At 40.0% G+C, this 22226-nt stretch overlaps 1 protein-coding gene across 2 annotated transcripts in view; it reads left to right on the top strand.

The window, feature by feature from the left end:
• syt6a (synaptotagmin VIa) overlaps nt 1-22226 on the top strand; it is a 108699-nt gene that overhangs the window by 42260 nt on the left and 44213 nt on the right. The window lies entirely within an intron of this gene.

The following is a 22226-nucleotide window of genomic DNA, read 5'->3' as shown; positions in this document are numbered from 1 at the left end:
ATAAACCCATGATGATAAATCCAACACCAAATGTCTTCTGCAGTTATTTAGCGGTCAGCATGTTGTTAGTTATCCAGGGGCAATCCCAAGATGCCTCTGTTCCTGACTTGTGTGTGACAGTGTGGATCCATAAATAAATTAATGGGTTGATGTACTGATCTCAATATGAGATTGACCCTTCAAAATAAACTGATGATGGCTATGAGTTTAACCACGCAGTAGGCGTCACATGACTGTGGTATCTTGGTAATGTGGTTACCTTTTAACATCATTCTCTGAACCACCGTGATCTGATTTTATGCTGCACACGAGTCTGTGAACAGCAGCGCACAGTGAAAGGATCTGGTTACCTGAGAAGTTGGAGTTGTGCAGCCTGTCGCCTGCAGCTCTTCATCTGACAGCTCACTGTGGCTGCTCCTTCTTGTTCCATTACTCTTTGCAATATTGCAAACTGATGTGCTTTCAAAAGCATTCAAAAATGCTGAAGATGACTATTGTATTGTTGATGTGCGATAGCACTAAAGCTAAGCTCACTGATAAACACATTGCATTTCCTGTGACAACTTCAAAATAAAAGTGAGCTCATGTTTTGGCAGTTAAATGCTTTTAATGTGAAGCTGCAAAAGTAGGACATGCTCAGTTTGCATACCCAGAAACTTATTACAGCATTTTTGCCAGTTCCAATACTACATCTATATAAATATTGCAACATATTCATCAGTGGCAGACTGGATGGGAGAATTTGGTGGCCCGGATGTGATCTGCAGGCAGCCAGTTTATGATTGCTGTCCTAAATGAATGCTACTGAACTGCAAGTAGCTGTTTGGCAAGTACAGGTAGATTCTCTTAGCTGGTTTCCTTTTTTTGGGCAGGTTTCCAAATCTGTGAAATAGCCACATTTGTTCAGCTCCATTGCAAACAAATCTTTCATTGAAATTTTAATCTACAATCTCAATTAGATGGTGTCTCTCTGTCAGACACAACATCTGCAAAGAAGAGAAAAATATTCGTAACTACTCAGTTTTATTAAAACTGACTGTATGATATGGCTGACTGCCTTAACTTTAGCCTTACACCACGTTGGACCGCTTCCACAGTGTGGATGCACTCCTCCGAAGGATACTGCCAACCAGTCAGGGAACAGCAAGTCCTTGCTTAAATATTTATCTGCTGTCCATCATGTCAAAGTCAGAACTTGAAGCAGTTTTGATAACTTGAGAAGGACGAGTACTCCGCCTGCGTTTCCTCTGGTGTTACACTGTATTCTGTAACTGAGCTGATTCTGTGACCTGTAGTGGTGCAGCAGCAGCTTTGCTTTCAGTTATCATGCATGCAGAAAAATCTGTCATTTATTTAGTTGATATTTGCTAAAGTAGAATTTATATTACTGTGCTGTTTTTACTGTAGCTTGTATGGCAGCTGCACCACAGCGCCCCAGTGAGAAGCCAAACACGTTTTCCCTCTCAGCAAGAAGAAAATGAGTCAGGACGGGGTTAATCTATGTCACAGAGCAATGACAAAACATAGTGAAAGCTCTACCCCCCTTTAGGAGTAAAACAAAAACAGCTGAGACCTTTAAAATTAAAATGTCTCGGGCTGCAATTAATGATTATTTTCCATTTCGATTAATTCTTTTTTCTATAAAATGCCGAAAAAAAAAAAACTATATGCCATCCAACTGCTTGTTTTGTTCAACCAATACTCCAGATTTTCAGTTTACTATCATATGAAGCAGTGTTTCCCAATCTTTTAGGCTTGTTACCTCTTAAAATAAAGCAGTGTCTTTTTGTGACGCAGCATAACAAGTGTCAGAAGTCAGTAAGTTAGCTACCAATTCTAAATTTGTCTTTTTGTCTCATTTCAGAGGCTAAAAAACAATCCAGATTGGACATAAGAATTCAAATCACCGTGACAGAATTTTTTTTTCTTCTTAACCTTTCCCATAATGCCTGAACTCCTCAGAATTATCCAATGACCCATAGCGAGGGTCCCTTCCCCCAGGTTGGAAATCGCTGACCTAAAATGAGACAGGCAGTCAAGCAGCGAGACAAGCAGCAAATCGAGAAACATTGAGAAACTGGGTTTAGACAATATGTCATCATATTTAAAATTACCAGCATGTCCTCATGATCAAAGTGCCAAACTTAACAAAAGAGTTCTCTGAGATCCAAAACTACATGGGACTTTTTATTAATAAAAACAGATAACGTGCACAAACTCATAATCAAAGTGATCACAGTGATCAAAGAAAATAGCGGTCAACAAAAAATATGGCAACCCAACCCACCTTCTCTCCCAGACTGACCACAAAAGACGAATAGGCGCCTGTATTGATTTATCACTCCCGTCCATATCCATGTGATCCCCCTCATCAACATTATCACACAATAAATGGTATATTTGACAATAACAAACACCTCCCGTCATGTGACATAAGTAACTTTCTTATTTTAACCCAAACCGCAATCTTCTCCTTAACTTAACCAAGTATTTTTTTGCACCCAAAACTAACCAACCTGCAACCATTTTATGTTAACTACATGTGCAGCGCGTAGTTTCACAATTTTTCAAGTTTATGTAATAAAATTAAGATCCAGTGAGCCTGACGCCATCAGCACTCAACCGGTCTTATATGGCGTTTTTTGATTTATCAGCAATCAAACTATTCTGTTGTTTAGGTATGAGGATTGAGGATGTGTTGAAAATTAAAATTAAAATCAGAATAGTTGATTAACAAAAGAGTTGCTGATTGACTTTGTAAGGATTTTGAACTGGATTTAGATTCCATAATATGCTATCAAATCTTTCCAGCTTAGCTAGTAACATTTTCATACAGTTTCTCAAATAGGTATTAATGAAAATGCTCCATAATTACACTTTCTACTAAAACTTGCAATGAAATGAGTTAAATAAATAACATTAGAAATTTGCGAGTGTCAGTGAATTTAAGTCTTCATTTAATTACTTCTTACTGTAACTCTTGTCAAAGCTTTACACCAAAGCTTTCATCACAACCTGATGTTGTTGCTGTTATCACTGTTATCCCTCCTCAAACACCTCCCAGAGATATAATACCGAAAACACCCTAAAGGCAATCTTTGACTCTGTTTTTATCTGCTGTACAGAGGAGTGTAAATTTAGGTTTCTTCAAACGGTCGACCCGAAAAGTCGATAAGGACAGTTTAGTTTCTGTGTTGGAGGTCACATCCCAGAATGTTCTGCAGGAGAGAAAAGTGCTTAATGGGTTTTTGTTTTGAAGCTGAAGTAAACATATAAAGAGGCCTCACAGAAAAAAAAAAAGGGAAACGATATCAATCAATGATTAATTCATGACTTCGCTGTAAATGTAGAATCGTCCTCTCGGAGTTCACTTTGAAACAATGATGGACTTTGTTTTACACCACTACCTCCATACAGAGAGCGTCTGAGCTGCAGCTGCACTGCACAATCAATAATTTTTTATCAAGATCTGATGGATCAAGTCAACATAGTTACAGAGCAGAACAAATGAGTGGAACCCTTGCAGGTAAACTGCCTCGCCGAGCAGTGCTGGGGCTCGTTTTAGCCCGATAACGCTCCCACATGATGAAGCGCTTTGCGTTTGCCATTTTTCTTGCTATCAGCCGAGCCATAATGCATCATGAGGCGACTTGCGTTCTGAGCACGTGGGACCCAAATGTCAGGCCTCGGTTGATTCAACAACAGACTCCGAGTGATGGATGCATCATTTCCTCATGCTGACTTGTTGTTCACTGCCATCATTCAGGGCCCCAAGGCCGAAGGTCAGGTCAAACCAAGGTCCTGCTCCCCTAAAGAAATCTGATGTGGTGGCATATTTTTTTGTACTGTGTGAGGGGTGTGAGGAAGATTTGATGTGTCCTTGAAAACTAAACTTGGGATAGATGTGAGGAATTAAATGTGAAGCCTCACTGAAGATCCAGCATGGAATATTTATGGGGATGTATCGGCAGAATATGGCAGAAATGGAATATATTATTCACAAGCATGTTTTCATTAGTGTACAATCACCTGAAAATAAGAATCCTTGTATTTTTGTTACCTTAGAGTGAGTTTATATCTGCAGACAGCCTCTTCCATGGAGGCTGCCATGTATTTCGTTGTTTCAGATCCCAAATGTTCTGGCTGTAGTTTCAGACTGATTAGATTGGTTAGGGTTAGTGGTCAGTGGTTCAATCTTCTCATCTAACTAAGCTAGAAAGTGTATGTCCCAAATTATCATGTCTGCACATTAAGCTACAGCTGATTAGCTTAGCTTAACATAAAGACTGGAAACAGGGAAAAACAGCAAGTCTGGCTCTTTTCAAGTGATGCATCCAAATATTTTTGCAACTATTCCTTTAAAATACTTCTTCTACTAGCAACAACAACAATAAAAAATATTAATATGATGTAATGTACACATATTTATTGCCTCACTCTGTCTTTTAAACAAACTCTATTAAACATCCATTGCCCTTAGAGCCTCTGGTAAACAATCAAACATTTTAATAAGCTCTTAATGCCACAACATTTCCATTTCAATTATGTTTCTCCCACATATTTTTCCTAAACCTAATCAGAGACATTAAGAAGCTATAGCATCTTCCCACGCCCTCCACATCACTCACACATGACAGGGTAGCTGCTAGTCATATTTATTCAACATGATTAACAATGCAATATTTCAGGGCAATGAAGCATTTTCACTGGAGCAAAGAGCCTTCATCGTGCAATGCCAGGCGCTTATAACTCCTGTCTGTAATGGGTGTAGCACATCCATTTAAAGTCCCGGGTGACGAAAATTACTGAGACTGAAAATGAGCTTAAGCTATTTTTACAGGGGCCAGATTGCTGCGTGTTAGTTTTATTGTGATACCTCTGGAAATTAAAACCATATAGTGCCATGCAGGAAGCATGAGCCAAATCGATGAAAGTTCTCCACCCTTGTAATGTCGTAAATTGTGAGCTTTTATTATTTGATGGGGTTGTGCAGTCCACCTGCTCCGCCGGTCTCATGAGTTCTTGTCTTACAGAGATTCTAACTCCAGCTGCTCTATGATATTCTTTTCCGCCACATCTCATATAAAACAAATCATACGACTTCATATTGGATATCATATTTATAGCTCTCTGTGCGGTTAAAATTCATTAGCTGCAGAATGATAGGGCGACTCTGTAGGGCGACAAGGCTGTGGAGGATGATGGATCAGTCAGGATGCAGAAGTACCACATGTCAGCTGGCTGAGGAACGGCATGTTAACTTTCTGACTCGGGCTCAACCAGTGGAATGATGAGGCGGCTCAAGGTCATGTGGCTCGTAACACCTGAACTATGCAGAGGGATCCCTGCCTGTCTTGGCCTAATATGAAAGGATGAAGCTGAACAGGTTGGATGATGTACTGTGTGAATGTCTCAGCCCAGTCTCTCTATAGGAACTATGTCCATAATGGACAAGTCTGCATCTCATGATTTATATCCACTTACATGCCAGTCAGGGATGCACAGTACTGGATTTTCCTGATATCGATATTTTCCAACTCATTTTAGCTGAAGTCATACCAATATATGCACACATTTCCCCGCCTCATTGCAGAGACGTCTCTCTTGAAGAATTAACATAATACACAGATTCTCACCGTGATGGCAGACTGGCAGATGCAGACATAAAACACACACATAATGTCTGCATTCACTGGGCAAAACAAGACAACTCTGTTTTATTTTTGCTGCAGCCTAGGACTGGGTATGACACCAATACCTTGACTTTGATATCGGCTCCTGAATGATTTGCAATGCCAGTTTAATCAATTTAGTTTAAACAAAAAGAAATTATGTTCTGCATTATGGTTGATTAACTCACTTCAAAGGAGGAAGCTGTTTTGCACATTTACTCAACCTGGATAACTGGACTGAGATGAAGAAACTGATGAAATATCTGTACAGTGTTAAAGTATATATATATATATAAATATAAATAACTAATTAATAACACATAGAAGTCTGGTACTCAACTATCACCTGTCGGTCTGTAAGCAACACCATGTTAGTCATCAGAGACGCTCTCCGCCTTGGCTCCAGATTATCCATCCTGATGAGATCCTCAGGTCCTTGGGTATTTGAGATTTGGTACCAACTGATGAGACATTTTTCAGTACTTGATAGGATCAAAGCAGTTTGGTCAGTGTTATACTGGTGCCTGTTAGTCTTTGATGTTGAGATGGCAGCTCTTAAAGCTGAGGTTGGCAGTGTTCTTTTGGTGTAATTGGGCAAAAGTTCAATATTAATCAAAGCATAATGTAATTCAAGTGGTCTCAGAGAAAACTAGACTTCTGTCCCCCTTCTTGGCTCTGATTTCAGGCTTTAGACAATCTAGTACGTGACAGGAGACTTTTGACCAATCACATGTGGTGACGACATGGGAATTAGACTCAACAACCAACTACCTTTCTCCACAATCTTTAAGATGGGAAATTACATTTTTAATGCTAAAGGGATGCACTTTGTTTCCTCTTCAGATGACCAACGCTGACCACAATTTTTGCAAATAGCAACTTTCCCCTCCAAACACTTCAAAAAACCTCAGCAGAGCAGATATTCTGAGGTTATGTGCATATATTTAAAGTGTCATCTTATTGGCCTGTCATATGGGCGTAAATGTTCGTTTCATTCTAAAGCCTTTATCAGCTGATGAGGTGCTGATATAACAGTGCATCCCTAATACCAGTGTCAGTGCGGGAGGTAGTGAGGCAACAACAGCATCAGTTATTTTTACTCAAACCACGATTTCTCCTGAGTTGTAGGTTTTTGTGCCTAACTTAACCAAACTCTGAACAAGTGACTTGTATAACATAGTTAAGGTCAGGTAAGCCTGTCGCTGCCGGTGCTCTCCACCACTAATATATCTTGTTCTAGGAGCGTCTGGCAATGGACCTATTCTGTTGTGTAGATATGAGGATGTGCTGCTTGATATGTATTGTATTTCCTGATTCTAGCCAACACACAGCCCGAGACATAAAACTGCTCCCTTTGACGCACTTGGTGCCAACATAGCGTGAGGCTGAGCACACGGCTTCTTGTTCTTTTATGTCTGCATAAAGCTGTAAAGAACATCACACCTACAGCATGTCCAGATGTCAAAAAGCCATTACTTTATCGGATGGAAGGCTGTGCTGTTTGGTATTCTACATCTGAAAAGGGCTGAGAGTAAAACACAGTAGTGATTATGTCATATTTGATCCCAATATTACCTGACTTTGTGCTCATAAATATTAAAGACAGGAAAAGTATTTCTTCAGCCTGAACTTTTTCAACTTTCTTCTTTCTTCTACACACTTACTACAGATGAGTGTGTTTGTAGTCTCAGTACTTTCTGGCCTCTTGTTTCAACTGAAAATGTAAAGTCATACTTTAAAGATAATAGCTTCATATAGCTTCATTTATGATGTATAGTTCCAGCTTTAAAAATTGCTCAGTGTCGCGAAACAACAGGAAACTGTTTTCAGTGCAAATGCATTTATTGGGCACCATTTTAGCGGTGGATTAACACACATTTCGTGCTCTAGTGAATATGTCCAACAGCAGGATGGTGAATGTGGGTGTGACTCATAATAAACTACAGTGCTCATGCTGACTATAAAGAAAAAACATGTCATCCAGTGCAACGGAGTTAAACAATGGTGCTCTGTGGCACAGAGGAGTACAATATATCAGTCTTTCACTGCACAGAAAATAGTTCATACCAGTTGATTGTTGGTTTTGGTCTATAAGAAAAGCGTAGATTATCTCCAGACCTATTCCTGTCTGATCTGTGATGTTTTATGTCATCGTTTACCGAAGATGACGGAGGCAAAACATCTCTGGACAGAAGTCCTTTTACAGCTGTTGAAGAGGCAGTTCATAAATATGCACGTTTCATTTTTTTTATTTTCTGAGGATGGAAAAGAAGATTTCCCACCAGTCGCATAGCTGATGCTTTTTTATTTGGGTAAACAAGATGAGTCTACAGCATCTCATGGGCAACAGAACGGAGACATGATGGGTGTTTTTATATAGAAATCTTGCTCGGCACAGCTTGAAATACATCTAGACAGATACACTTTGTCTGTCTGAATTAATCATAATCCTAAATGCAGTTGCATGTATATATCCTCGCTTATTTGCATACAAATAATGCACAAGAAAATAAAAAAAAAAAAACTTGTTGGAGATTAAATTTTAGTTCATGCAAAGGGTTTTAATTGATAGTATTTTTTATTTAACATGCACATTTAGAGATTTGTTTTTCTATGATAAATCCAATTTTACACACATCAGAAGGTGCAGCAAATGATTGATTTTTAAGTGTGAGCATCCCTTAAAATGCCATCAGTTAGTATGTTCAAAAATAAGACAAATCTATGAGATAGATCATTTAATTTAGCGCATATTGTACTAAATCAATGTTAATTAGAAGTTTGCCTCAGGAAAGTCACAATATATTTTAAGTGCTAATGAGTAATGGATTGATTCAGCAGTATATCTCTCATTAGAAATGTAAATTGCAACAGAAATGCAACAGTGTGCATATCTCCCACTAAAAATCCTCATTCTGTTTTTGAGTGTCTTTTCTTCTTCTTCTTGGACCAGCCTGTGGAGCTCTGCTGCAATCTATTCCAACATTTGCTCTTTGCAAACAGCCCCCATGAGTAAAGGCAACCTGGCACACTGCAGGCTGTGCGACAGAGATAGGGGCTTCTGGTCAACAAGCAGGTTAATTGTGTGATAGGACCAGATGCTAATACTGGACTGAACTCGACAATCGCAGCGCCCGGCGGAGGCTCCCTGGTGGCTCCCAACTGGCCGCAGAACACAGCCACAAATGACATTTGACATTACTCCCGCCAAAATATATTGAATTCCATAATGAGTTTAATATTTTAACTTTCCTGGATAAGTGGCAACAGTTTTGAACCGTTTGGAGGATTAGAATACGCGCTGGAGAGGAGAGTCTGCACTTTGATTAACTTCGCACTTGTGGAGGAGATAACAGCTTTCTGAGAGTCTCTCCTGGGTGGATTATTGAGTGTGAGCGCTGGCACATTGTATGAACCCTCTGAAGTCCATTAGCAACTCAACTCATTACCTAGTGAGACAGTGAGAACAGTGAGCTTTTCTAGTGAGGAAAATTTGATTTTAAAGCAAGTTGATTTCTGAAAACGTTAATATAAATCAGTCAGGACGAAGATAATCACATTCTGTTGCTGTTAGTTGAAGCTGTAATATGACTGATGAAGTCAATGATGTCCTTTAATAGGAATCATGAACTTTTGGCACCAAAAAAGTAAAGAAATGCACAAAAAAAGACTCCAGTATTCTCAATATTCCAGCACCGTAAATCACTTGGTAAACAGCCAGACGTTAGACGGCAATACTTTACTTGTGTGGGTGGTAGACAATGACACAAAATTGCAGTGGTTTAGGGGAGATCAACATTATAAGTTGTTTTCGTACGATTAACTGCAGCAATTGCCAAAGTAATGGGTGGAAAATGTTTGATATCCTCAATAGAAAACCTTTGCAGACTTAGATATCTGTCTTGCCCTGCATTGACCTGGTCAGAGCAGGATTTTAATAAGATGGTGTCCAGAAAAGTGTGTGGTGAGGGGGGCTTTAATGCTTGTAACCTGTGTTACCTGTAGATTTTGAACTTAAACTCTTGGAAAGTGTGTGCCAAAACAAAAGTGTTGCATTTATATTTCAGCCAGACAACTCACGTTTTAGAATGTTTATTCAGCAGCAGAACATAATTTGAGTTTGGCATCTAGGCTCCGACTTCATCACTCCCCGCAGGTTAAGTTACATAGAGATATAAGGGGACTGATGAGCAAACTCCTGAACCTTCCTTCCCCCTGAGCCTGCAGGTGGATGCTGGGGTGGTGGTGGGGTTAAAAGAGCAGGCAGCGACACTAGTGCGGGGCATTAATGCACTGGCAGGCAGAGGGAGAGAAAGTTTAGCAGTATAAATAGACAGCTTGAGTTGACTGAACTAGCCTGCAGGCGCCGCCACATTTTTGTTGAGTATATTTTGGGAAATACACTTGTTAGCACCCTGTGCACAGTTGGTGAGAAGACTGATGCTTTCTCATGTTTGCAACAGCCAGCAGCTGGTTAGCTTAGCTTAGCATAAAAACAGAGAGCCGGGGAAAACAGTTAGCCTTGCTGTGTCAGTCAAATCAAAACTTGCGGTATGTTTGTGTGAACTGAAGGATAGAGCCCTATCTTACACCCGGTGCACAGTGGATAGCACTTGTCAGTTGTCATTTTCCCTGCATTTGCAAGATTACAAAGGAACTTGCACCTGTCTGTGCACTCATGGGCAAAAGGTCTAAAACTGAAGGTGTGGCCAGGCGCGTTTGGTATCTCATGCACAGCTCATTGTGGTTGAAACCACGTGCACCACAGACCTGCTAAAACCTGGCCGAAGCATAGAGTCTGTAGCGCAGCAGGTCTGTCTGCACAAATCAGCAAACAGCACATTTGGCTTAGGGGCGCACACACACACCTCTCCTCAATCACAAAACACCTTTTTATTTATGTTAAGGTTTTACACACACAGGAGTGTGGATTAGTAAAGTGTCACACTTTCATTTAAGGTGGATTTGGTGGATTAAAACCCTTGAGCCTTGGGCTTTGAACCATGTGCTTTAGATTTCAGATAGGATCCATAATGTGTTAATTAGAGCGCTCTAGAGGTTCTAGTAGGCAGATTTCTATGCTGTTAGACACAACTAGGCTCGCTGTTTCCCCCAGTTTCCAATCTTGATGCTAAACTAAGCTAAAAGGCTGCTGGCTGTACCCTTATATTAGTATACATGAGGCCATCTCTCTCCACCTGAAAGTGAAAAAAACATATTTCACAAAATGTCAAACTACTCTTTTAAAAGGACAAAACTTGAAATATTCCTCATCTATAACAGATAATGCCCCTGCTGGTAGAATTGGAATTAATGAAGGTTTGAACACTAACACCTGTTACAGAAATCATAGATGCATCACCTGAGGTCTATTTCATCTTTATTTTAAATTACGGGGATGAGTAAAGTTGAATACTGTTACTATTTTTCCATTTTAGCATCAAAATCTGTGCCTAGAATGCCTGCGTCCTTTAGCTGTCACTGAGTTTGAACATTTCTCACAGTGACGCTTTCCAGGACAAGACGTCTGTGTCGCATATTTTGGCAAAACTGAGACAGAAAAAAAAAAAACCCCGCCCTGCTGTAACAGACAGCTCGAGAATATCTGAACATATTTCCACTTGACAGTGTATCTTAGCCTCGCAGGTTGGACCTGTCACCCAGACTGAGTGATCGAGCTGACAAACAGGAGCACAGTGGTTTTAAGGGGATATTTTGCCGAGAAGGTGCATCCCCCAAATGTCTGTGCTGTTGCATTTGATGTAGTACCCAATATTCAGTTTTTTTGCTTAAGGCTGTTGAGTTCACATAATGGAAGAAAGTAATTTATTGTGTCTTTAAATGTTTGTCTGTCTTTTTATCTTTATTGCCGACACAAGTTAGTGGAAGTTCTCTGTAATAAAATACAACTTTTAGTACACATCCTCATCCATCCCTACTACTTTGAGTGTTTACTCATGATTGCAGTCATTAAAACTTGTTTACATCCCCTATTACTGCATGCAGATGAGCTCAAATTAAAGCAATCAATAATGAGTAATATGTTTATGAATATTTTAAGTAAGGATAATTAGAAAGTAATGCATTTTTTTAGCCTAATTTAGAGAATTTACCCATAACCACAACATCTTTTCCCACACTGGTGGAGTTTGAAAGTGTTTTTCTCTCCACCGCCTCAAATTCATCTTCACACCTCCGGCTCATCTGCTAGGGCCTAAACTCCTCTTCGAATGTGGTGGGGCTTTAGGATTTGAGGATCTGGGGGATTAAGGGATTTTCTGATTGCTCTGAAAAAGACACCATGGGACACAGAAATCCAAAAATGGCTGAGGTACCCACATCAAGATTAGAGGGTATTATTTTCCCCCTTAGGGAGAGAAGACAGGAAAGCCACTACTGACGACTTTGAAACAAGTGTGTTCGGGCAACGTTTACAATTTAAGGAGATTGTAGTAAACTACACAGCCTAGTTTGGGTGGAAATCAGTCAGTACACTTTTCCAATTTCATGAAATGTCATCGCTTGTTGTCTAAAGTGCACTTTTCCTGAACCAGTTTAATTTTCTCTGGAAATTGCAACCATTAGTAAGAAGTCAACTGCACATGATCCTCTTACACTTAATATCTGGGCTGAAATTACTTTTAAACCTGCTGCAATTTATCCCATTCCACCAATGCAAGTAGATATAGATGGTATCTGTTGGAGTTGGAGGCTGAAAAAACAACCATTTGCGGGGTGGAAGATATTAATTTTGTCCACAAAAATCTGTCCCAAGGAATAAAAATCAAATCTCAAGAGACAAGTCGCAAAAGTTAAAAGTTGGCTTTTCTTTCTTGTCGTACATTTTTGCTCGCCCACATTCACATGTTCTTTGCAGCTCTTCTCTTTTCCCTGTGGAAATATTAGATGTCATGTGTGACAGGCAGCGAGCATGAGTAATAGTGGGCTAAAGGGCACAGACAGCACCACCACTCACCACCGTCCCTGCCCACTGGCCTGTAGGTAAATGAGGCCGACCGTGCATGACACAGCAGTCGTTTTATTGCTATTGATCACTGAGGGTTGTTAGGCACAATGTGGAAATTAATGGAGTGCTAAATCTTACATTTCCCTCTCAAGAGTTAATGTTGTCTTAATCATTAAATGTAAAAGAGAGGAAACAAAGAATTTAAGACCTTAGTGGCTTAATGGAACAACATTTTTCCACATACAGTAGCCACCAATTAACCATTAGCTAAGCCCCGCCCCTTTTAGTAAGTGTTGTCACACGACACTATGCAGTTTACAATGCCAACAGCTGCTAATTTACCATAAAAATATTATAATTTATGAAACAATGGATCCTGTCATTCACACAGAAATAGATAAAAGCAATTCTGGCCGACAACCATGGATTTTTCCAGCTGAAAAGATGACTGTCACCCCCCGCCCACGTCTGTGTTTTGTGTGGCACATTTGCATAGGAGATGTGAATTCTGTATTAAATTTACTGACATTATCCCCCAAGTATGATGTCAAGGTTCTGCAAAACATCACTACTTCTGAAATGGAGCGTCTGTTCTTCGGCAGCAACATTAATAATTTAGTTTAGTCTTTGTTTTGTCCACTTTCTGCGTGTGTTACGAACACACACATCAGCTAACTCTCTCAGTCATTCATCATTTTATACATCATTATAGCTGGTCTCACAGCACAGCTGTTTTGTTATGTTCAATATATTATGAGCCAATCAAATTTAGTCTGACACTAGAAAACAGATGTTAAAAAAAACAACAGTGAGATGCCGATTCACTCGGGACTAATATTAACATAGGAGATCTGTGTTTGCTGCAGTATATGGTGGGTAAGACATGGCAGATTAAGATCACAGACAACCTCCTCAATTATTACAAATTACTTGAGGTCCCCAGGTAACAGTCCCATGCGAGAATATATATTTTTAAATTGAATCAAATCAGGACCTTAAAGTTTAAAGTCGACCCAAACTGTGTATTTGGAGAATCATGACACCCCCTAGTTAGAATTCCACTAGAAAAGCTAGCAGAGATAAGTTGAACCATTGTCTGTTTAAGTAAAAACATGTAATATTTTAATTACAAATTTAATTATTTGTCCTAAAATAACCCATTAATGGTTTGGATGCATGCTGTGGAAAACATATTGTTGTTGTTTGTATTGTTAAACGGTCTTTATTCTCTGTATCCCTCTTTTTACAATCTTGAAAAGGGAGGCTGAAATAAAATACAGATCTGGGGTGAGAAAACAAAAGCCCCCAAAATTCACTCCTCCATCACTTCAGCAGTAAGACAAATTACGTTACCCTTCCCCCTATTTTTTTTCTTCTAGAATCTCTTATGTGACAGTAAAGTCACTGCCTTCATCTCGGTGTACCGGGGTCTATATTGTGCTCCATCACACTGCAGACTGCAGCTTGTGTAAAAGTAACTCACTCACCGCAAACAGCATTTTGATGTCTCTATCACCTGTGCGTATCATCTCCAGCCGAGTGGTCTTTTCCTGCCGAAGATGAGTCAATTCATAACAGCAAACAGAGAGAGCGCATATTCTCTCTAATGACCGGGTTACTATGGAAACCAGGTTAGATTTGAAAGCACTTGATAAAAAAAAAAAAGAGAGAGAAAAGCCCTCGGGCTTCACTTTGCTCTCTGACTCCACTTCAAAACAAACCTTGATTAAATTTGTGCACCCACAGAAACACCTGATAACGTCCAGCCAGGCGCTGTTTTGGTTGCATGAATAAGAAACTTAAACTCCATGTCTGAATTAAAACAAAGATTGTACTGAAACATGCAAAGTGGCAGCGGGGAGAGCAGCGGCCACCGGTTGCTTGCCGCAGAGCTCGACGTGGTTCAGCTTGTGGGAAAGGGTAAGCATGCCACAACGTTTTTAGAGCACCGGAGCTGTCAGCGCAATCACGCAACTCGCCCGGGCCGGGGGTCAATACCTGCACGTTTCATTCCTTAAAAATGAAATGTGCGTCTTTCACACAGCTCCCCTGCCCTTTGCACCCTCCCTAAAACCCACCTGAAGGAGCTTTACAGTGAGATTGATTCAGCCTGTGAAGAATTGATTGGTTTCAGCATGAAAGGATCCGAAAAGACCCTTTTGATTGACTGCAGGATAGTGATAGTCCACTCCTTCATGGCGTGGGCGTGATCATTAATAGTGTGCTAAACCCTGAGGTCAGTCTAGTCTTACGCTGTCAGGGGAGGTTGAGTCCAGAGGGAGTAATATGTTCACACAGCTCTGCTCCATTACCCGTCCGTCCACGGAGGAAGAACAATGACTTTTCTCTCACTCTCTCTTTCTCTTATGTCCAGTTCTTTGTCTCTGCCTCGCTATTGCTGCATCATTAGCTCTCTGCATACAGTGTGTCTCATCTTTTGAACACAAAGGTTGGACAAGGACTGAGAACTTAGCAGCATTTAAGCTTCAACACCTCTGTTTCTGCAGTCATTATGGCAGACATTACTTACTATAGCGAAGGAACTGTAGTACTGGAGTTAAACTCAATAACCTTATCGCACCGAACTAGACTGGTGACAGATCTATGATTCAGATCCAGCTGCTGTGAGAAAACATCAAAAGTAACAAATCATCACAGTTTCTACATCTTTTTATACACCATTACCAGTCGTTGCATCTGCTATACAAAGTGCAAAAGTTAATAAAATAATTGGCAGTAGTGCAGTAATGTAATTTTAGAGCTGTGATATGAACAAAGGCTCCTTACAAACAATCCAAATCCCCCAATCTGCTCAAACATGATGCTCATTTTGTTGTGCTACTGTAGTGTGGAGGGATTCAAACTCAAAGATATTACTAACATAGCGATGTCCCTGAAAGAACCGCAAGCTGTTATAGTTTGGCTCACAGATTTAGCATCACAATCAACACTTGGAGCTGCAGCAGAGGTCGGGACACACAGCTCATGGACATTATTAAGCTGAGTAATTGTTTCGCAAGTCAGAGGTACGTCTCAAGTCTTTGCTTTCATATTCCAAGTCAAGAAAGGCAAGTCCAGAGTCAAGTCCCAAGTCCTAAATTTTGAGTCCTAAACAAGTCATAACACAAGAGTGAGTTTCCAGCCTCATTGATTTAGAAAGTTATTTGGCTTATAAGCTAATGTTAGCTAAGCATTCACTCACTACCTTAATGTTAGGCTTGACTTAACCTTCCATGTCCAACTTCAAATGTCAAATAAAGACACATTTTGCATAATGCAATTCAATTTTTGTTGACCATCTCAAAGTTTTTTTTTTACAAGATTATTTTTGCTTTTATTTACCAAAGTCGTAACATAATGTGGTAACACTGTAAAGTTGTAATGTTAGTTAGTTAGTTCTTCGTGGTTTCACCTGCTTCTTGATCGGATGCTGAAAGTGTATGAGGGGAGTCAACTTGTCAATCTGAGTTGCAAGTTGAGTCTAAGGTCATCAAGTGTGAACTCAAGTCACATGACTTGGACTCGAATGCACACTTTTGCTTTTTTGTTTTTTTAACGTTTTATTTGTAGAGATTTATAATTTATTATACAATATATTAACATATTATCATCTCAAGTTACAAAAATATGCAAAAAGATAAAGGATACTAGAGGGTAACAAAAACAAAAAATAAATAAAACAACCAAAAAAAACACATACACAAAAACAAACAAACAAACATAGATAATGCAGTTCAGAGTTCATAGTTCCAAGCCAAGTAAACTGTTCACATACTTATTACTGGGTCTCAGCTTGAGGTTCTGCATCACATTCTTGATCCACTGGTTGTGTGATGGAGGGGTAACATCCTTCCATTTAAGCAAAATTAAACGTCTAGCTTATAGAGAAGAGAGCAATGACCTTCTGTAGTCGAGCAGGGAGACGGATGACCTGAAAAGGGCAAGTTTTGGGCACACACCACAGCATGTGATAGTTGTTGGGGTCTGTTTGCACCTGTCACACTACAGGACTTGGGTTTGGAAATATTCTTGCAAGATTAACTTCTGAGAAATGTAGCTAGTGTAGCACTTTGAACTGTACTGAGGCATGCCTTGAGCATATAGAGGCGGAATGAACCCTGGAAAGAGCCATTTCCCTTTCTTTATCTGACAGTGGGTCATTTTCCCATTGTTCTCAAATATGGAATACACAGTAAAAGTATTATATTTATCCATAATCTGAGCATAGATCATTGAAACCCTGCCCTGTCAGTTTTACATGGTCAGTCCAGTCAGTGTTGATGGTAAATGAACTGAAGCATTAAATTCCTCAGTCAGCGCTATATTGAGTGCAAAATTTTCACTTTAAGGTATGTGAAAAAGCTTTGCACCCGATTGTCACACGTTCACACTCCATCTCAGACCTGATGCATATATTTTTCGACTGAGCTGACTTACAATTCCAAAGGATATGCATCATGAATTAACATCCATAAATCTGCGCAGAAGTAACAGAAAAAACGCTCCTTATACCTCCTGAACTTGCCTGACAATCATCACGTTTGTCAGTTGTCTTCATTATCAAATTGCTAATCGCTAATTCTTTTAAATGGTGCAATTTTGTCAAAATGTGGACAAATGCAGGCTCAAAAATGTGACTCACGTTGTAACTCACAGCACACTTTATTCGTCAGGGACAGTTCAAGAAATATTGTAGCAGGTTACAATAACAAGACAAAGATGTGCTGCAGAATAATTTGCAACCCCTGTCCCTGGTTAGAATTTTCTACTTAAAAAATTTGGACATAAAATGACAAGAATTTATCGGTAAAATTAAGAACATAATGGGTAGAAAAATGCATAGACTGAAATCAGTTCCTAAAGTTACAGCATGACTGTCTACCAAATAGAACTGAGACAAAAAATAATAACAGCAGTGACAAAATCTATTAAACTCTTTTGATGTTGCACCTCCAAGATTTTTTTGGCATTACTGATGCTCATGGTGTCACTGATGTGGGCGGCGTTGGTTGTCTCAATTTGTCTGACGGGTTCCCACACAGTGTCAGACCCTGGCTTTCGCGGATGCTTCACTTTGAAGGATACTGCTGCAGTTGAAAAAGTAAAACAAGCCACAGTTCCATACTCAAATATAAATTTCTGACCTGTCAACGCGTTTTGTAGCGAAAGACTGTCACCACGGGCGTCCGTATATATCGCTGCACGGCGCAGGGTCTGCTTCAATTTGCCGTGACGGCGGATGAAGACTCCGCGAGCGACAGTCGAGTCAAGGCGAAAGCTTTGTGGAGAGCTGTGTGAAATTTCAGATGACATGGAGAGACCAGGGCCGTGGACAGCTGAGAAATCCTCCTCAGGCATAAATCCTCCAGACTTGAAATCCTGTCCACCGCTTGGCTAAGCTATAAATTTGGCTTAGTGGACAGTCTGTTTAGTTTTGAACATGAAAGGTCTTAATTTGTGCAAAAAGTGCCCTTTTTCATAGCCCTTTTGGTCAACTAAGGATAGTCTAGACATAAAAGATTTAGTTTGTCGTACAACTATTCATGAAAGTGAGTTATTCTGAAATGTGACATCAAAGACCAGCTGAGCTATTTTGTTTTTCTACTACATTTACATTTCAGAGGGAAATATTAGACTTTTTACAACCCCGACTATCAAAAAGCTGGGATGTGGTGTGAAATGTGCAAATGAACAAAATGCAATGATTTGCAAAACATTCAATTTAATACAGTACAAAGACGAGATATTTAATGTTCAGACTAAACTACTGATTTTTGTAAATACACACGATTTGATGCCTGCAACATGTTCCAAAAAAAAGCAGGAACAGCAACATGTTTACCACTGTGATGACCTGGGCACTAACACACCCCCATACCATCACAGATGCTGGCTTTTGAAGTTTGAAGTTAGCACTGGTAACAGTCTGGATGGTCTTTTTCCTCTTTAGCCCAGAGGGCACGATGGCCATGATCTCTGAAAAGAATCTGAAATATGGACTCGTCAGACCACAGAGCACTTTTCAACTTTGTCAGTCCATCTCAGATGAGTGCAGACTCAAAGAGGTCTGTAGCATTTCTGAATGTTGTTGATGTATGGCTTTCGCTTTACATGGTAGAGTCTTAACTTGCATTTGTAGATGCAGCAACAAACAATTTTTAATGGAGTGTCGCCTGAGGGGTCAAAGATCACAGGCATTCAAAGCTGGTTTGCCCATTACTTGCAGAGATTTCCCGGATTATCTGAATCTTTTAATAATATTATGGATTGTAGATGGTAAAATCCCTAAATCCCTGCAGTTTTGTGTTGACAAATGTTGTTCTTAATCTGTTGAACTATTTGCCCATACAGTTTTTCAAATTGCTGAAATTCACCCTATCAATGCTTGTGAACAACCGAGCCTTTTAAGGATGCCCCTTTAAAACCCAATCACGATACTGACACCTGTCACCAATTAACCTGTTTACCCATTGAATGTTCCAAAGAGGTGATTTTGAGCATTCTTCAACTGTCTTTTGTGGCCCCTGTCCCAATTTTTTTTAAACTTGTTGTAGGCATTCAATTCAGAATGAGTGTATATTTACAAAAAACAATAGTTTATTAGTCTGAGCATTAAATAGCCTGTGGTTGTACTGTATTTAATGCAATACAAGTCAAATGATTTGCGAATCACTGCATTCTCTTTTTCATTACATTTTATAAAACTTTTTTGAAATTGAGGTTGTACCCCATTATGTTTGCAGATCACACAAAACAAGTGTTGAATTCATAAACTATGGTGCATTGCTACAGATTAAAGAACCAGAGTGGAGGATTTAGTGCCATCTAGTGGTGAGCTTGCAGATTGCAATCATATCATCTCACTCTCCCCTTCCAAACACGTAGGAGAACTTATAGTGGCCGTGCAAAACGCTCTGCTCCTATCTATAGCCAGTGTTTGGTTTGTCCGTTCAGGGCTACTGTAGAAAGATGGCAGTGTGACATGGTGACCTCTATAGATAAAGAACCATGCCCTCTGTAGATATAAACAGCTCATTCTAAGGTTAAAAAAAAAAAAAAATCCTATTTTCAGCTGATTATACACTCATGAAAACACTTGAATATTATATCCCATTTCTGCTATATTTTGCCAATAAATCCCCGTAAAAAAAAGGGTAACAGTATGAATTTACATGAAATAAGTAACACCAGTCCTGTGAGTCGGTTGCAGATGGTTGTCTGCAGCACAGTGGCTCCACAGGGAACAGTCTTGGTTCTCTTCCTCTTCACCCTTTATGCTGCAGACTTCATACACAACTCAGCCAACCGCCACCTGCAAAACTTCTCTGACGTCTCCGATGCAATCGTCGGCCTCATCACAGACATCTTACGGCACTGGGCAGCTCCTTCAGTGACAGGCTGCTTCACACGCAGCTTGTGAAGGAGAGATACCGCTGGTCCCTCCTGTCAGATTTAACAATCAGCACTGCTCCCAGGAGATCACACACACAAAAAACTGACTATTTCACAGTGAAATTCATGTATACCAAACTGTACAATATCAATATTTCACCCAGGTGCAACACTGTGAATTCAACTGTAGAGTCCAGTGTTTTTATTTTTATTTTTTATTTCTCATGTTGTGTCCTGCTTCTTTATTTATGTATTATATCTTGCCTTTTATTGATGCTTCTGGTATCCTGCTTCTCCTCTTGCTGCTGTAACTCTGCACATTTCCCCACTGTGGGATTAATAAAAGATTATTTCACAGTACAGTACTTGAATAAATGTAATTGGTTACATTCTGCCACTGCTAATACTTTACTTTTAATATTTAGAGATATTAATACTTAAGATTTTAAATGTAGGACTCTTAGTTGTACTGCAGTAGTTATACTGTGGTATTGCTAGCATGAAAATGAGAATGCTTATTGCTTACACATATTATTTGTTTCCTGTGAAAACAGGCAGTCAGGGAGGGACTTGTCATGGATATAGTGAGGCGAAGCAGGACCAAAACAGCCTCTGAGACCAGCAGTAGACAGTTTGACAGCAGGGAATAGGCTACAGTGCTGAGGTGGTGTTCTTGCTGGGTTTGGGTCCCTGCATCCTGAGGCTGAGTCACGGCTAACTGAGCTAACGGCAGTTGGTGGTTAGCCAAGTTATTTTAGTAACAAGTAAAGTTATCTTTCCATTAGTAAACACCATAAACGGCCTAAGTACTGTATTCTCTGCTGGTGTTGAAGGCTCTGTTCCTCCTGCTGACCATTCATGTTCACTGCAAGACTACTGAGCCCGGTTCTGTTGCCCGCTAACAGCAGCTAACAGTCAAAGTTAGCTCAATCCTGGTCCTCAGGGACCCCTGCCCTGCATGTTTTAGATGTTTCCCTGCTCCACCACACCTGATTCAAATGATCAGCTCATCATCAAGCCTCTGCAGAAGCCTGCTAGCAGCCTGATCATTTGAATCAGGTGTGGTGGAGCAGGGAAACATCTAAAACATGCAGGGCAGGGGTCCCTGAGGACCAGGATTGAGAAACACTGCGCTACTAAAGTTCACCGTGAGTGCCAGAGGACACAAGAGGGGGAAGCCATGACATACTTTCCCCATAAAATATGATCCAGTTTCCAACAAATCAATGAATTGGGTTGTAAATGAGGTGCTTTTGTACAGTGTAAAACAGAAACAGGAACACTGCCCTGGTCCGTTCCAGTGAATGAGCAAGAAAGCATTCATTGGACGCAAATTTAGTGTACGCCCCAGGGTGCAGGATGATTTTAACTTGTAACTGTTTTCCAGGAAAAAGACAAATTCTGAGGTACCATTGAAAATACCCAAGAATGCCTGCAAAACACCTTTTGTTTGTCATTGTTGGTCGAGATACTATGTATGTGATTAAAAAGAAAATTAAACATCGATTTTTTCATGGAAACTTTTATCTGAATAATCCTTCCACCACAAGATCTATGGCAGTCTGGTTTTCCATTTAATAATAAATCACACCTACACACCTAATGTATAAACACAACCCCACATGCAAGTTTCAGCGCCTGTCAATCCTCATACTTTACTTATGTGGGGAAAGGTTGAGCCAGGTAAATATTAGAAAAGAGCTACTTCAGTGCACCTTGAAGCAGCTTTCCTGCTATCTCTGGAGCATTATGTGGAGACGAAAGTTCAGGGATCCTCTGAGAGGCCACTGAGACACTCCTCAGCGTGAGTTACTGTAGATAAATCCAAGTAATATGTGTGTGTATGTGTGTGTGTGGAAAATAGCATTCCAGCGAAGTGTAGAGAATTGAAAAGTGCAAAATATTCCCGGTATCAGCTGGAGAAATATAATTACTTTAAATCAAGAATGGAGCGAGTGTGGAAAGTGTCTCAGAGGCAAAAGCCAGAGATACAGTGCTGTATGTTTTCTGTGTTTGTCCCTATACGAATCCTCACAGAGTGCTTGTCAGCATTCTTGGTTCGTCTCCAGGTCTTTGTATGCTGCTTGTTCCCCGGGAAGCATATTCAAAACGGTGGAAAATAAATGAGCTTGACTGCGCGCGGCTCTTTTTATCTGTTTCATGGTAAAAATCCAAGAGGAACGCTCCTGACACCT

This window comes from Lutjanus erythropterus, chromosome 6 (assembly GCF_056507025.1).
Source record: "Lutjanus erythropterus isolate fLutEry1 chromosome 6, fLutEry1.hap2, whole genome shotgun sequence".
Lineage (NCBI taxonomy): Eukaryota > Metazoa > Chordata > Actinopteri > Lutjaniformes > Lutjanidae > Lutjanus > Lutjanus erythropterus.
The sequence above is the reverse complement of the archived record's forward strand: the minus strand, read 5'-3'. Positions and strand labels throughout refer to the sequence as shown.